The 16,286-nt window shown below is 36.5% G+C and overlaps 1 protein-coding gene across 7 annotated transcripts in view; it reads right to left on the bottom strand.

The window, feature by feature from the left end:
• Positions 1 to 15,804, bottom strand: part of LOC112808958 (sodium channel protein type 3 subunit alpha) — a 109,753-nt gene extending 93,949 nt beyond the window's left edge. For 6 of the 7 annotated variants that reach the window (XM_073883141.1, XM_073883098.1, XM_073883119.1 and 3 more), the window contains exon 1: positions 15,588 to 15,804. The gene's annotated coding sequence lies outside the window, so the exon portion shown is untranslated. Of the gene's footprint in view, positions 1 to 11,113; positions 11,170 to 15,587 lie in introns of all 7 variants that reach the window. The other variant, XM_073883112.1, reaches the window with a different exon arrangement.
• Positions 15,805 to 16,286: the final 482 nt, after the last annotated feature.

Genomic DNA, 16,286 nt, shown 5'->3' with positions numbered 1-16,286 from the left:
TATCCTATGGCTTGGGATCCAAATGGAGATTTGCCAACCCCAAATATATGTGGGAAATAGTAGTGATTTCTGTATATGGCCTCATGCTTCAATTTAGGCCTCATACTTCAAGTTGCATTGTGTCTTATTAAGATCTCTGTCTCAGTCAAGCAGACCATGGCTTACAGGTTAACTAATATAAAATTGGCTTCATTGAGTTATTTAGAGAATGAGGATTCTTTAAAGTAGTTCTGAACTTCAGTTAACATAGGAATCATTTGGGCTACTTGTCAAAGATGCAGCTTTCTGGGTTCAGTCTCTGGAAATTCTGAAAAAGTTGGTTTGGGGCATGGCCCAGAGATCTGCATTTTAAGCAAGCTCCCTAAATGAATTTGGTGCAGGTGGCACGTGGATTACAATTTGAGAAGGCTGCTCTGAAGGAAATGAATAGAGGTTACTAGAAATTTGAGATGGGTACTTTACACAGTCAAGGCTAGATTCAGCTCTAATGTTGCCAGTAAGTAAGAAAAAGTGGAAGCACACTGGATTTAGGAAAAAACAAAAACAATTCCTAAAAGCTGTGTATAAAAAGACAAACTTTCTCCAAGAACTAAACAGAGAAAAAAAATTTTGCTTAGGACGTAACATAAGGGACACTAGGTAATATGCTTATCAGATGTCCTGAATGTAATTGCGCAAAAGATCCAAACAAGGTTAAATCAACTAAGTCTTCTACTAATGGCTAAAATTAGTTGAACTCGGTGAATTCCATTAAGAAGATGATGAAATAGGATGGTTCAAAACTTTACTTTCAGATTATCTAATACAAGTATTGGACCAGGAGATCCCTCCCAAATTTTGAAATTATCTTCATAGAATTTCAGCATTTTGGAAATTAAGGGAAAGTTCTTCATGCCACAAATGAAGAAATGATAGCTCAAAGAACATGATAAGGCTTTACCCTGAAAAGGGAGGTGTCACCAGCTGAGGAACCTTGGACAAAGTTGCTGTGCTTTTAATTTTCTTAATCCATTTATATTAATGTTATTAATTGTAATGTTTACGTCAACAATTGAATTTTATAGAGATGAGTTTAATTGTTTATATTCCTTTTTGTGGTATTTTAGTTTATCCTGACTATTTATTCTTTAAGACTGAGTCCCAGTGTTTTTTAAAAATGTTTGTCTTACTCCAGGTGCATTGTTTTTAACCATCATCTTTCCTCTTTATCTTTTCACTGTTTTTGGCCTTTTATGCTGTTTTCTTTCAATACATCCATCTTATTTTATACTCATAATATGAGGTACCTGCTTTAGAATTTTCCAGACTAAAACCATTTCTGTCATGCATTAGCTGTAAAACTCTGGGGATGTAGTTAGCTCTTTGTGCAAAGGCTGAAGCAGATCCAAAGCCTCTTATTGAGGAACTCACACACTTTGCCAGCTGGTCTCTGGCAGCATTTCCCCACGGGGAAGGGGCAGCTTTCCATCTGGGTGGGAATGCTGGTTTGCTCTCCAGTGTCTGTAATCATCCTACCCTTCCAGCTGATCATTTGGTTTTAAGACTTGAGGCCGTTATCAAGGGGACAATTCCAAATGGCCAAATCACCAAGATATTATGAAATGAAACATAGGAAGTTTGTCTAGAAAGTAAACCATACAGTCCTCTGGGTGCTCCAGAGATTCTCCCAGATCAGATTTGACCGTCAGAAGGCTTCATGGTGATTCACATTAACCTACAATCTGGTAATTGTTTCTCTGAGCTCTATAAAATTCGTTCTTGCCTTCACGCTAAAAATGTTGAGTCCAGGAGGCCCAGAGCTAAATGTACATTCCAAAAGAGTAACTTCATTGATCCACAGTCTTGACAGGTTTATCACCTCCATTTTTCCATTTGCCTTGTCTTCAACTTCCTATTGCACATGGATTTAAAAAATAATATACCACTTCCCATCATACTTTTATAAAGAGATGGGATATAATAAATGTCAAAATTTTCTCCATGATTTAAAAGATTTATTTGTTCGTAAGCATGAGTCTGTGCTTCTTACAAATGAATTATTTTTCTCAAGGAATATACTTAATTTTATTATGAAAATAATTGTTAAAAATTGAAAAGGATCTGTCAGTCCATTTATTTTTACCAGTTAAGGCTATAGTAGTGGTTCTTCATAGTTAGCATCAGAGTTACCTAGAATGCTTTTTGTTTAAACACAGCTTGCTAGGCCTCACCCCAGAGCAGCTGATTCTATAGATGGGAGTGAGGCCCCCAATTTTGCATTTCTAACAAGTACACAGATGATGCTGGTGCTTCTGCCCCAGGAATCACACATTGACAATGACTGGCTTACAGAAACCATAATTTTATTTTACGTTTTTTTAAGTTAAAAATATATGTGCCATTAATATTGCTCTCATTTTTAGGATCTCTCAGAGATGACAGTCATAGTTTTTGCAGTTTCATTTGTTCATTCATTTAATGTCTTGTGGTATAATTCCTCTGAACCCAGAACCTTGGAATGATTTATGGCAGTATTTCACAAAAGCCTGCAATAGCTTCCTGTCTCCCTTCTCCCAGCCTATTCTCACCAGCAGGCAGAGCAATTTGGGCAAAATGGAAATCAAATCATGTCATTCCTCTGACCAGAAGCCTTCAGGAGTTACCCAGAGAAAAGGCCAAACTCCTTACAGTTGCCTATCAGACCTTATGATATGGGCTTACAGTTACCTAGCTGAACTCATCTCCTCCTGCTCTCCCCCTCCCTCACTGCCACTTAGACTGCTTGGCTTCTGTCTGTCCTCTGCACCTGCCAGGCACAGATACACTGTTCCCTCTCTCAGGAATGTTCTTTCTTTAGGTAGATGAATGCCTAACTCGCTCATCTCTCTCAGGTTTTGGCCAAATGTTTACCTTCTCAAAGAGACCTACTATGCTTCCCCTCCAGCTTCTTACCCCATTCTATTAGTTTCTAAAGCACTCTCACCTTATTATGTGCTACATAATTTATGTATTTGTAATGTTTATTATTCATGTTCTGTCTCCCCTGGGTAGACCATAATAAGCCTTGCAGGGGCTGGAATATTTGCCCTTTTTGGTCTATTTTGTTCACCAATGAATCCCAAGTGCTTAGAACAGTGTATGACACATAGTAGGTGCTCAGCAGACATTTTTTGAATAAACAGATTTTTAATTTTGGTTTACCCCCAATATTTAGTAATTTTTATTTCAACCACAAGTACTCTTTAGAAAGACTAGTATTCTACTTATGGCAGTATTATTTTTATAATAACAAAGCCTAGAAAAAACTGAAATGACTGCTAATAGGGGATTGGTCAAGTAAATAAAGTAACTTAGTTTTGTATCACACAACCATTAACACGATAAAACAAAAAAATAAAAACAGCAATGAAAGCCAAATTCTCTATGGATACTATATTTCTTAATTATGTAGTCCTATTTAATCTAGATCAAAATACATGCATTGAAATCTTGTTTACCTCAAAGATAATTGTATAAATAGGCTAAGCTTACTAGACTGTCTTTAAAACAAAGCAAAATGAAGACTGAATGCTTCACTCAAAGAATTCCCCACTCCAAAATATCTTCGAGAAGTAACAATAATGATAATAAAGGACATTAAACACTTACTGTACTATAGGCACTGGTTAGCTCATTTAATCTTCACAGTAACCCTATGAGCTAAATGTGACTATTGCCCTCATTTTACAGATAGAGGAGCTATAAGGTCCAGAGAGGATTAGTAACTTGTCCAAGATTACATGGCTAATAAATGGTACTACCAAATCCAGTGTTGTTTTTCTTTAGAAAAAGTAATCAAAGTCTCTCTCTCTCTCTCTAAAAATACTTTACCATCTGTCTCTGCAGTTTCATCTTACATACTTTCCTATATATATGCTCTTCTCTAGTCAAACTCATCTATTTGCCATTCCCTGAAAATTCCCAGTCTTTGGCCTTGGCCTTTCAAAAACATTCCTTCTGACTGAAATACCATTCACCACCAGTCATTGCCTGTTAAAATCCTACCTTCACTCCAAAGTCAGAAGTGATTCTGCATTCCTCTAAACTCCCAGAGCACACATATATTGTCTTTAAAATTCATATTATAATTACAATATTCTATCTTCTGTTGTTCTTAAGGATGTACCTTATTGCTTCTACATCTACTGTTAAATTCCTTGAGGAATAAGGATTACTATATTTCTACATTACTGTTAAATTCCTTGAGTCAATAAGGATTTTATTGACTAGCTACTACAGTAAGCAAGAAGTTACAAATTTTAGAAATGCCCTGTCCACTGTGGTAGCCACTGGCCAGATGCAGGAGTTGAGCACTTGAAATGTGGCTAGTGCCAAATCTTGAAATGATAGTATTTGGGCATGTTGGCTTAAATAAAACATAGCATCAATAACCTTAATTTCACTTGTTTATTTCGTCTTGTTTTTCAGCACCTAGAAAATTTCCAAGTACGTTCTGGGTCTCATTATATTTCTATTGAATAGTGCTGATCTGATACATCCCTTTCTCCTACCCACCCCCCAATCCTCCTCCAAGTGATGAAACCCATCAACAAACACATAAGTTAAAAAGGGAGGCAATCCCCTATTCTGATGCTCAAAAAGGGTGGCAGCCTGTCTCTGGATGGATAATTTTTCTATTTTACTTGGTCAGCTTGTTGTTTTTGTCCTTAAGGCATAGGATTTGGGATCAAGAAACACTATAGTGAAAAAGTTACTTTGTCCATAAGCAAACATTTTGTGTGGATGTGTGCCTGAAGCACATGTGTTTCTGGAGAGGAAACCACATTTCAATATGAATCTAGCAAAATTATAGAAAGCTTTCTATTTTGAAATAAACTGGCATCATGGCAAACAGAAAGCAAACAGCATTCTCAGACCAGTAATAAATCCTTGATCTATAACATCAGGGTAACATCAGTGCCTCTTCAGCCGTAACAGAGAAGCCTCTGAGTTGCCCTCAGCCACGTTTCTCCTACTGCTTGCCGGTGCCGTGTGCTTTAGGCAGCTTCTTTCCAGGCAACCACAGACTGTTTACTGACTGTAATCAAAACGACAGCACACTGTTTTCACAACTGAGTGTTAAGAGTTGATTGCCTTTTTCACTTGGCAACCTGAGGGAACTTTAGAACGAGTATCTTGAGGTACAACTTGCGTTCATTCAAGATGGTGGTGCTCACTTTTCTACATGTTACCTGCATTCCTTTGAGGTTTAAAATACAGAGGATTGAGATTTATCTAGCCTGGAGCAGAAGGGTTGTAATCACTGCCTTCAGATCACTTCTACTGGTAAACTCCACTGGAGCACAGGTTGATTTAGGTGGGGCTGAGTTTCGGCTGTCATGTGATTCTTCATCCGTCAGAACCCAGCCATTTGAGGGACCTTCTCTATTACCCATGCCCCACGAATAGATAATTATAATGCCATACACTCTGATCACTCTCAGATGGTGCCACAGAAGACAGTGCAGCGGAATGGAAAAGTTTGATGTGCTCAATCATTTTAGAAACAAAATTTAATGAAAAGGTAAGGAAGAGAGGAAGGAAAACAGGAGGGGAATGGAAGCTGCCATTCAGGTAACCTGTATTCTAGACTTGTGTTTGCCATCACTTGCTGTGACATATTGAACACTCAATAGCTTAGGTGTTCATTGTCCACATCTACAAAAGAGAGGGAGAGGAGGAAAATTGACTAGCTCATTTGTAGTGCCTCTTTTGTTTCTAAAACTCTAGTTCCAGTGTTCAGACTCTGGGACTCTGTACCAGATACACTCCAACATCCATCCCTCTGGGAGAGAATGATAGGTACAACAATAGTCCTGTACTCTGAACAAGTACTATTGAATACTGGACTAATCATGTAACTGAGCTAGGCTGCGCTATACATATTAGAGGCTATCTTCATTTCAGAATACTCTGATGAACTATGAGCTTGCTCAGATTAAAACCATGTTTTTGATGAACAAATATTATGAATGCCTTGAGTACAGCATAGCTGGGTGGTTGGTTGCTGAAAAGAAATATCCCTCACATCCTTTCAACTCTAGATATTCAATTCTGTATACATGATTTCTTCATGTAATTCTTATACGTGTAATTTCTTCCTAGATGAGAAATTTATACAAATAGAAGTTTTTTTAAAAAAACTCACAAAACTTTGTCTAATTTTCAGTGAATATGACAAGTCACTTGGTTAAATTCCCTCCCAACCCCGCCAAAATAGGGGCTTTTGAAGTAAAGAGAAGCTGAAAATATTTTTCTAGGATCTGAACTCAGGTCCCAAAAAGTCAGTGTGTTTTTTTCCCCCCAGCCACTGAGCACATCATTGGCACCAAAATTAGAGCAAGGGCCTGTGTGCACTGCCCTGATTTAGGTGTCAATGATGCCACTTTACTGCAGCAGGAACACACAGTGGAAGGTCTCTGCATGTGAAGGCAGGAAGGATGCTGTTCAATGATCAATCCTGTTGAGGCTAAAGACAACCAGAATGCCACAGGTAAGAAAAAATTACATGTGATGCAAACTTGTATTTCAGGCAAGGATTTGCAGCAACCAAACTGCTCATGAGAGCCAAGATGGGTGTAGCCTGTCCATCCTGGTTCTACCCAGGATGGAAGATCTAGCAAGTAAGACCCTGGCTAGAAAGGGCGACAATCATGAGGAGAAATGTAAAAGCTAAAGGGAGAAGATGCTAGAAAGGACAGAACCGGAATCTGTGATGTTCCTGCAGTGTTCCAGGTGTGTCCCCTGAATTATCTCCTCAAAGACATGGGTCATTCAGGATTCTGATAAAATTGCTTCTGCAATATTGGGCATTGAATTCACTAATTCTTCAAGTGAACCCCCCATTTTTAAAAAAATTAATAGAATCTCTTTTTTTAGAGCCATTCTAGGTTTACAAAAAAACTGGTTGTGAAGGTACAGAGTCCCCACATTAAGTGTGCCTTTTTATGCTTTAAATATTTAGCCCTGAAACATTTTTTTCGGGAAGAATTTAAGAGAATAAATGAAAGTATTTTCTCAGGCATAAGATTCTCTAAATTTAGCTTTCCTGAGAGATATGGATAGTTGAAAAAACGTGTATTATTTTATGATTAAATTGATCTCATAGATTGTTGTCTGAGACGTATCATTACTATTGTGCCTTTAATGGATGTTTAAAAGAAACGTGCCTTACAGTGACTCCGAATAATTTTAAGACACCTAGTAAACAATGTGTCTAACAAAGGTCTAAGAGAGAGCTCACTTTTGTGGCTTTGGTGGTGTGGTTTAACTCCTTTGTGTTAATTTGCATAAAGATCTGCACCATGATTTGGATGTGTTCTGCCAGTTTTTATTTACTCCTAAGCATTACGCTTTCCCTTTTCAATTGTACTAAATGATTTTGAATGACAAGTTGAGATGCTTTTCCCCAAAGAATCACCATGTTGGTGGAAGGAATGTTTATATCAACAATAATTTTTTTACTTTCTATACTCACTGAATAATTTAAGGTGAGCCTTCTTTGAAAAACATTTCTTCTCTGCTTTAATTCTTATTAACATTTCACTGGTTTGTTTTTTATATTTTCATTGTTTTGTACCCAAGTACTTTGTATATAAAGATAAGATGTCAATTATTTTTAAGTAAATGATCCGATCCCAGTTTACGAACCCAGGCACTGTTTCACAGACATCCATCATAAATCTAGCCTCAAACATAATATTGTATTTCTTCTGTTTACTGTAGAAGCACCAGCCTCCCGACTTAAAATACGGATATTCTCATCTTGAGATTTAACAGATCTTTTCTCCATGGGGTAATTTTACTGACCAGGTTGACAGAATGGTAGAGGTTGTGAAGAAAGCAGAGTTAAGTAGTAGATATTAAATGATGTTTATCTAGAGGAAAGACTTAGGATATAATTTGCCCTGGAGGACATAGAAGATTGTTTTATTAAAGGCTACTTGCAGTCTCCTCCCAGCTGTGGAAAGGACTGCACCGCAAGAAGCCAACATAAAAAAGCAACTGGGGTGTTAACCCTGCAAATGTCTTCTTAAAGAGTTGAAAAAGCTGACTCACCTTAGTAATGGAATTCCTTTTAAGAAATGCAATTAATTATTAATTCCACTTAGCTATTAGGTTAACTCATTTCTTTCTTATAAATATCACTTTCTGAAAATACACTTTGAAATGCATTTTGACTTGAAGAAATTTGTTGGTTTACAGATCTGCCTTTCCTCTCAATCTGCCACAGTTGCAGTTTCAGAAATTAGAAATCAGTGTTTTGTTTCCAGTAGGATGACCTGGACATTAAAAGAGTATCTTTCAATAGAAACTCTTAATTGATTATTTAAGACTTAATTTTCAAAAAAGCAATTTATGAGGTACAGAATAAAAAGAGAGTGAATCTCTGGTTGTACAAATTGCAGTTCACGGGTGCTTATTTCTGAGCATGCACAACTGTTTGTATTGTTAGTCTGCAAAATATACCATAGCCAGCAGCTGGGTCAACTTTCAGATAGAGGTAAGGGTAGGAAATTGGTGATTTGAAATATAAAACTGCTTAAACATATAGTATAAATACCAGCCTTTCTAACCAAGGAAGACATAGGACACGAATGTATTTTTTTGCTATTTTCCTAAGTATTTGCATAGACTCTTTACCTAACACACACCCACTTACTAGAATTTTAAAATTATTTTGAAAGTCATTTCTCAGCTCTTCTACTTCACTAGCCAACCTTTCATTAGCTTCTCTCATTTTTCGCTGCCTTCCTTCAGTCAGCTCGTTTCCAATCCTGGCCCCATATTTGAACTATACTAGCAGAGCCCTTAAACAAACACTGATCCCCAGACTCAGCCCCAGAGAATATAATTGAATTGGTCTAACGTGGAGCCAGCAATGCTCTTTTTTAAGCTTCCCAGGTGAATACAGCGTGCTGCCAAAGCTTATCATGTTGTACCTTCTTCTCTTTTCTCTCAGAATGTTTGCATATCCATTTCCCTTCAACTGTTCTTTTCTTCTGTTATTTTTATTAGTGAGGTTTTAAAAATCTAATTTTTGTCATTTCTCTTTTCTTTTTTTTTCTGATTTTCCATTTACTGGCCAAGAAGTTCTCATTCCAGGCACATGGATCTATTTTGTATTCTTATCTAATACTACCAAATTTTTATGTCAATGAAAGAGAATGCAATATGATTGTGAATTATACTTTTGTCTGTCCTTCCAATGCTGATATAATAATATACTTTAATTTTCATAAGATTGATAGTGGAGCCCAACACAGTGGTTGAAAGCTAACAATAAGAATGGATTTACTTGAACTGTAATCATTGTTGGCTATGATTAAAGATCATTTAATATGATATTTGAGAACTTTGAGGCTATATGGGACTCAAGAACAGGTAAATATCATTAAAGGATCGATTTTTGAATTTTAATTTAAAGACAGATTTCAATAGTTTCAGAGCAGGGCAGAAGTGGGAATATTACATATTATATCAACTATCATATCAGTAACATGATAATGACAGCAAGGGAAGCACTAATAGCAACAAAACTGGGGTAAAAAGGATCTATGATGATAATTAAAATTTGGTGACTTAAATATCAGCAGGAAAAACAGAAATATGGGAGGTAATGCGTAAAATATTCAAGGGTTTGAAATGAATGTAATAGGAAAATCACAGGCAGTTGGTTGAGGCCTGGAGTAGTAGATAAGAAATATGAATGTTATTGTGGCTGTGCCTCGAAATGCAGTCAAGCCATTTCCTTTCCATCAGATTTATTTTTCCTCACTGGTAAAAATACTGGTTGGATTGGCAAAAGGAAAAAAAAAAAAAAAACACCTGGCCAAACTCCCATGGCTGTATCCTGCCTGTAGGTATGTTTTGTTGGATTTATCCAGTATTGTGAATAATTTGAAATAGATGACAGCATTTCACAAGAGGGAGGTTTCTAATAAAAATCTGGATTTTTAGCTTCTTTGGAAAAATTGTTTGATTCATCAGTCTCCTAGCCCTAAGATGGAGCTTTCCCTCCTTGGAAAGGATATGGTTGTTTATGGATGTCCAGTTCTATAGTCTCAGCCTTGCTGGCTTCACTCTTTTTCTTACCCACTCTGCCCATTTGGAATTTGGAGTTGTTTCCCTAAGAATTTATTTACAAGGTAATTTCCAACCATGATATAAGTTCCACGAAAAGAAAGTGCTCAACATTTCATTAGGTAAAACAAAAATAATTTACAAAGAGAAAAATAAATGTCACAAGCAAAAACACCGGGGAGGGACACCTGGGTGGCTCAGTCATTAAGCGTCTGCCTTCGGCTCAGGTCATGATCCCAGGGTCCTGGGATCGAGTCCCACATCGGGCTCCCTGCTCAGCAGGGAACCTGCTTCTCCCTCTGCCTGCCGTTTCCCCTGCTTGTGCTCTTTCTCTCTCTCTGACATAATAAATAAATAAAGTCTTTAAAAAAAAAAACAAAAACTCTGGGGAGACAAACTAACAGATGACTGGTTCTTAACTAGAGGCGTAAGCCCTTAAACTGTGTGCTGTTAAGCCCTATGCAAGAATATTTTGGGTTCTAGATCAGAAGCACAGGGTCACTTAGCAGTAATAGCTGGGATTTAGTGAATTATTCCAGTCAGAGCTCTTGGGAAAGGAGAAGGACACGATGTTCTGTACAACCTGAGTAAGAATATTCTAAATATTAGGAGATTACAATTCCCCAAAGTGAGCTTCTTGGCAGAAAATGGCCAAAATTATTTAAAGAGTGACTTCCCATCTTTGAATTCACCCTTTGAATAAAACAATATTCAAGCACTGTTTAATAATTTAAGGACCATCATTTCTTTCACTTTGCTCCAGCGCAGAGCTTAATCACATGAAGGGCTCCCTATATGCAGTCTCCAAAAGGATGAAAACCTAATTGAATTATTACAGAAATAACTCCAGACTTTTAAAAGGTTCCTCTGAACTGAAACAACCCCTGAGAATTCCCTTACCCAAACCACCACCTGGCATATGTTTATATGCACTGTATTCGTACAGAATGTATATATTTAACATTGTAAACCTGCTTATAAGTTACTTTGCAGTTGTTCTCTATTCATATACCTTGGGATGAAACGTCTTTAACATTCTTTCTATAAGGTCCTTTAGCACTTCAAATCCTGAAGAAAAGAGGTAGAGTATAAAAAACAATCAATCAATAAATAGGGCACATTAAAACTTGTGGTATCCAGTAGGCATTCATGTAGATTTTAAAGAATTCTTCTACTGTGGCTAATTATATATCTGGGTGTAGATTCAAATTTTAGGTACCCAAAGAGTTGATACTTGTCAGGCAGTTCATAGAACAAAGCGTGTCTTTGCATAATAGGAGAGCCAGATTTTCTTTATTACCGTATTATCAACTAAAAGAAAATTAACATTATTCTGCTCTGAAATAGGTATCTACGCTTGTTAATATTCCATTAAAATGTATCTGAAGAATGTGTTAACGTTACCTCAGGGTGAAAAATATCATCAGGGAAAACTGAACTAAAAAGTAGCTTCCTAATCAAAGATAAATATATGATCTTGCAACACAAGCAATAATCCAATTGGCTTTTCTCTTTCCCAAATTTTATAGCTACCTGAAACAACAATCTACCTCAAAAAGTAATAGTTCAGATACCAGGTTCTATGTTGAATTGCCATTAAAGTTGTTTGTGGGGTAAAATTCAAGTGGAAGCAAAGATAATTTAGAATTGAAATTAATCAAAATTCTAAAAAAGATCCTGAAAGTGCAGAAGTGTACTGTTAATATCTTAAATTACATTTCAGGGGCAGGTAGGTAATTCATCTTCATAATTTGGAAAATTTGTAAAACAACCATCCGTATTAAAGTAGAATGAATAATACATTTTTAGATGCCAAACAAAACACTAATTCCCAACCTTCAGTGTGTTCACAATGTTCCTATACATGAATGATAATAAGAAAAAGTAATCTGTACAGCCACTCATGCAAAGAAATTTCACTATCTAGTCACATGTTCATTCTTTAGTGGGAAAAAAAGCACCTTTGTCTTCATATCCTTATATTTATGAGTGCATTCAGTTAATTTCAACCCTAAAAATAAGGAACCACAAAAGCTGGAGTTACCTAGAGAATCAAGGAAGACGGACTAACCAACAAATTCCAGGCAGAGCATGGTGTAATTGAGAAATCTTCCCCTCATGTCTTTAAGCCTCCCAAACTCTCAACCTTCTCACATCTGTCTAGTCGTGAGCCCAGTAAGTCATCTTGGCTACCATGAAGATGAAAATGCCAGTGTAGTTACTTGAGTCTGTGTAAAGAGGCCCAGGGTGGTTGAAGGGCAGGATTAGGAGGCCTGGGGTGCTGAATGGCCATCCCAGCTGTAGCTCCCAAAGATCCCAGGAGCACAGAACTGTCAAGAGCACAAAACTGCACGTAGAGAAAACATTTGGAGGGAAGTAGGGATTTTGCAGTATATCCACAATTCCATCAGGCACAATTTGCCTTTCCACCTTTTATTGTATCATTAATAGGACTTAAGCAGGAGAGTTTGAGAGTTGATCACATAGCCAACACATGTGGTCATTTCTGGGATTTAGGCTCTGTAATTTGATGGCCATAGTAGAAATTTTGGGGTACTTAAATGTTCTTGGTGAAACCTAAATTTTCTTTGTGAATCTTCAAAGACTTTTGTCTGATAAGTATATCTGTTAAGGCACAAGTGAAATAAAGCTCCTTGCCCCTAATTTGTTAAAAAGAAGAAAGGCTTTGAAGTGGAGTCCATGATAATGTATCGTTGGGCCAAAGAATGGTTTTTTAGAAGGTATTATGAGAGTTCTTTAAACTCTCAGGAAATGCCTAGGATGTTAGCACTGATCGGTATTACTATAGGGAGCACATTTGTTGTTGTTGTTGTTGTTTCAGCAACGGCATTCTTCCAGGATGAGAATTATCATTTTTCAGCTACAGAATTTCTTGGCAGTTTCATTCTGTCCTTCCTGTTGTGGTGGAAGATATTATATCACCATCACTAATATTGGGGGGCAAGGGAAGAGGGGAGGGTGGCCATCCAGTCATGTCCCAGGATGTGTAAGAAACACTGAACAGACATTATTTATTTACACAGTCCTGCAGCATTAGGTGCTATCATTCCTATTTTATAGATGAGGTAATAGAGGCTTAGAAAATTTAAATACTTTGTCATTTAATAGTGAAGCTAGGATTCAGTCTGTCAGCCCTGCTCTTCTTCACTTCTCCATATTGCTTCCCAGTCATTTCCACCACAGAAGGAACTGGCCAAGGACTTTTAAAACATCTCTAGTCCTCTATTTTTCTATCATCACGTTTAGTGCACCATTAGTGGTAATATACAACAACAAGTGGTAATATAAATATACAATATACAAGAGTTAAAGATGTATCATATCACAGTTAAGCTGAGAGATCAATTGGTGAAAATCCAGGTAAATTAGAATCATAAAATTTTAAAATGAGAAGTGTCCTTATATATTTTTTATTCTAATAACCGTACAGCAAAGAAAATGTACTTCAGTGATACATGGTGTCTTTTCTGAGGTGATAAAGCTCATTAGTAAAACTTGAATCAAAAACTGAGACTTCCAGCTCAGTGCTCAACCTATTTATCTGTAGTACACCATTAAATTACAGTATTATTTGGGGCGCCTGAGTGGCTCAGTCAGTTAAGCATCCAACTCTTGGGTTTTGGCTCAGGTCGTGATCTCAGGGTAGTGAGATCGAGCCCCCCGTTGGCCTTCAGCACAGAGTCGGCTTGAGCTTCTTTCTCCTTTTCCCTCTGCCCCTCCTGTTTGTGCTCTCTCTAAAATAAATAAATAAATCTTTTAAAAAATTACAGTATTTTTCTTACGAATGAAGTCACTGTTAATTCTTTTAAAGAGTAAGATACCCAAACTTAATCAAAACAGGTTTGATTTCCAAAATTTTTCAAAGAGCCAGTTTTGTGAAGAACTCTGTGTACATATGCTCTTCACATCATGACTACGTATATAGACAAATAAGAGATTATTGCAACTATACTGAAAAAATTGCTGATATCGAGGGCTGAAATATAAGCATCCATTCATAAATGTAAAACAAGTTCAGTCAAGACCAGCTCTTGTGTTTACATAGAACAAAGTTACTCAAATTCAGTCCCCTGTAGAGAAGCATGAAGTATACAATACACTGAAGCCAATTAACATCCATTTCTGGGAACCCTTTTCAAAGAAACAATTTTCTTCATATCCTATAGTAGGAGTTCTTCTGAAATACACAAGATTCAGGGCTTTTCTCTGAGGCAACCACTACTTTATGTTTTTAGGGGGAGTATTATTGATACTCAGTGTAAAATACTGAGAAATCAGTATTTTGCCATATCATTAGAAATTACAATTGCTTTTAAATACTCAAATTCTATCCTTAGGCCATTTTGACCAGTACTGACTGGAAACCCAGGTTAAAATCAGAGGTCTTTATTTCACATAGGACACACAGTACGTGAAGTGCTTGTGTTGAAATTTTTCCATGCAAATTCCTACAAGCACTTATGCTTTTATCTTTGTCCTCATATGCTACATTACACCACCTGTTGTATTAAAAAATAACAACTTTATGATATTTAAAACCCTTCTTTCAATTAATACCTACAGATTTTCTGCCAATAATTTCTTATTCCAAGTATGTGATTGCTAATTGAATGCAACATTTGTGGTTATGCTATAAAATATTTTAAAGAAAACTACAGAAAATATATATTATAGATAAAGTAAGTAATTATTTTTGGCGCAAGTGGCTCTCCCTGGTAATTAATAATAATAACTAGTTGTTAAATCTCACAGAAAAAAATAAACAGAAATATATCAAGCTTCTGAGATAATTCATCAAGAAAATATAATACCCTGTAAGTCAATAAATTTAAAGATAAATATTTAATATAAAAATGAACATATTAACATATAAACTAAATAATACATTGTGGAGCATATAGGGATCATTTTATTATTAAAAGGCTAAATCTCTTTTTAATGGTTAGTATTGGTTATCTTCTTCCCTCCATGAAAATAGATTATTACACCTCTATATTGTTATCACTCCCTAGACACATGGCCCCTCCAAAGCTGTTAAGTAAAAGACTAAAGCACAAGAATGATAGTTCCAATTTCACTATATATTTATGTTTAAAAAATACTGGGCACACTGGACATTCAAATAGGTGATGTACAGCCACGAAATCCATTAGGTCAGCTTTGTGCAATAAAAAATATTTTCCTTGAATACAATGAATCATAACAATCTGCATGTCTCAAAAACACGAGATCAGTGATGCCTAGTCTCTACCATAAGTCACCATTTCTAGACAGAGGCTCTATTTCCTTTGAGAGATAAAGGAATAGTAAGCAGTTTACACATCAAATGATGACTTTGGTTCCCGAAATTTACATTAAAACAGCATTAGGTTAAAAATAGCAGCATGAAGATGATTTTAAAATAAGAAAAATGATCTGGTGGCTAGATTCTGTGGTGCAGATAATTAAATGTTTTGCCAGCTTACCTGATAAAACAGAGCTTGACAGATCACAGCATAACAAAGCCCGGTATCCAAGATGGTTATAGAGTATAAGGTGCCTTTCTCTGCAGTTGTTCAGATTTTTGGCCACAGAGATTTACAGATTAATTACAGTGTTTTTTTCTTTGCTTTCTCTGTGGACAAGAAAACAAAGAGACCTTTCCAGAATCCTCTCTGCTTATGCCTCCGCTTCCTGTTCTGAGATTCACTCTATGGTACCCAACATATATCAGAAAACAGCTTTGGGGGGGGGGGAAGGCTGACAGCTCTCAACATGGTACCGCCATCTACTGGCAGATACACAAAATTGAACAAAAGGAAAAACATCCTCATTACTCTTTTTAAGGTAAAATGTAACATCTCCCTGCATATGAGTATGTACAAAGAGACTCTTTCCCGTACTCACTTATTTGTACCTCACCAATATTTTATAAGTTTACAAAGTTTATTCACTCATAAACTACCACAATAAACATAAAAACTACAAATATCTGTTTGAAAATTACATTTTTAGATTACCTTACACCCTGCAGGTAGAGTTTTGCAAGAATCTCTCTTGTGGTCTGTGCTGGTCTTCTGAAAACTTTTTCTTCTCACGGGATGGATTATTTTCCAAGTGAGTAATCTGACTCCTTAAAGAACAGTGTAATGCACAATTACTGATAGTCTTTTGTGTTGCTTTTG

This window comes from Callorhinus ursinus, unplaced genomic scaffold (assembly GCF_003265705.2).
Source record: "Callorhinus ursinus isolate GAN/ISIS: 27379988/994484 unplaced genomic scaffold, GSC_fseal_2.0 scaffold2, whole genome shotgun sequence".
NCBI lineage: Eukaryota > Metazoa > Chordata > Mammalia > Carnivora > Otariidae > Callorhinus > Callorhinus ursinus.
This window is presented reverse-complemented; position numbering and strand designations above follow the sequence as displayed.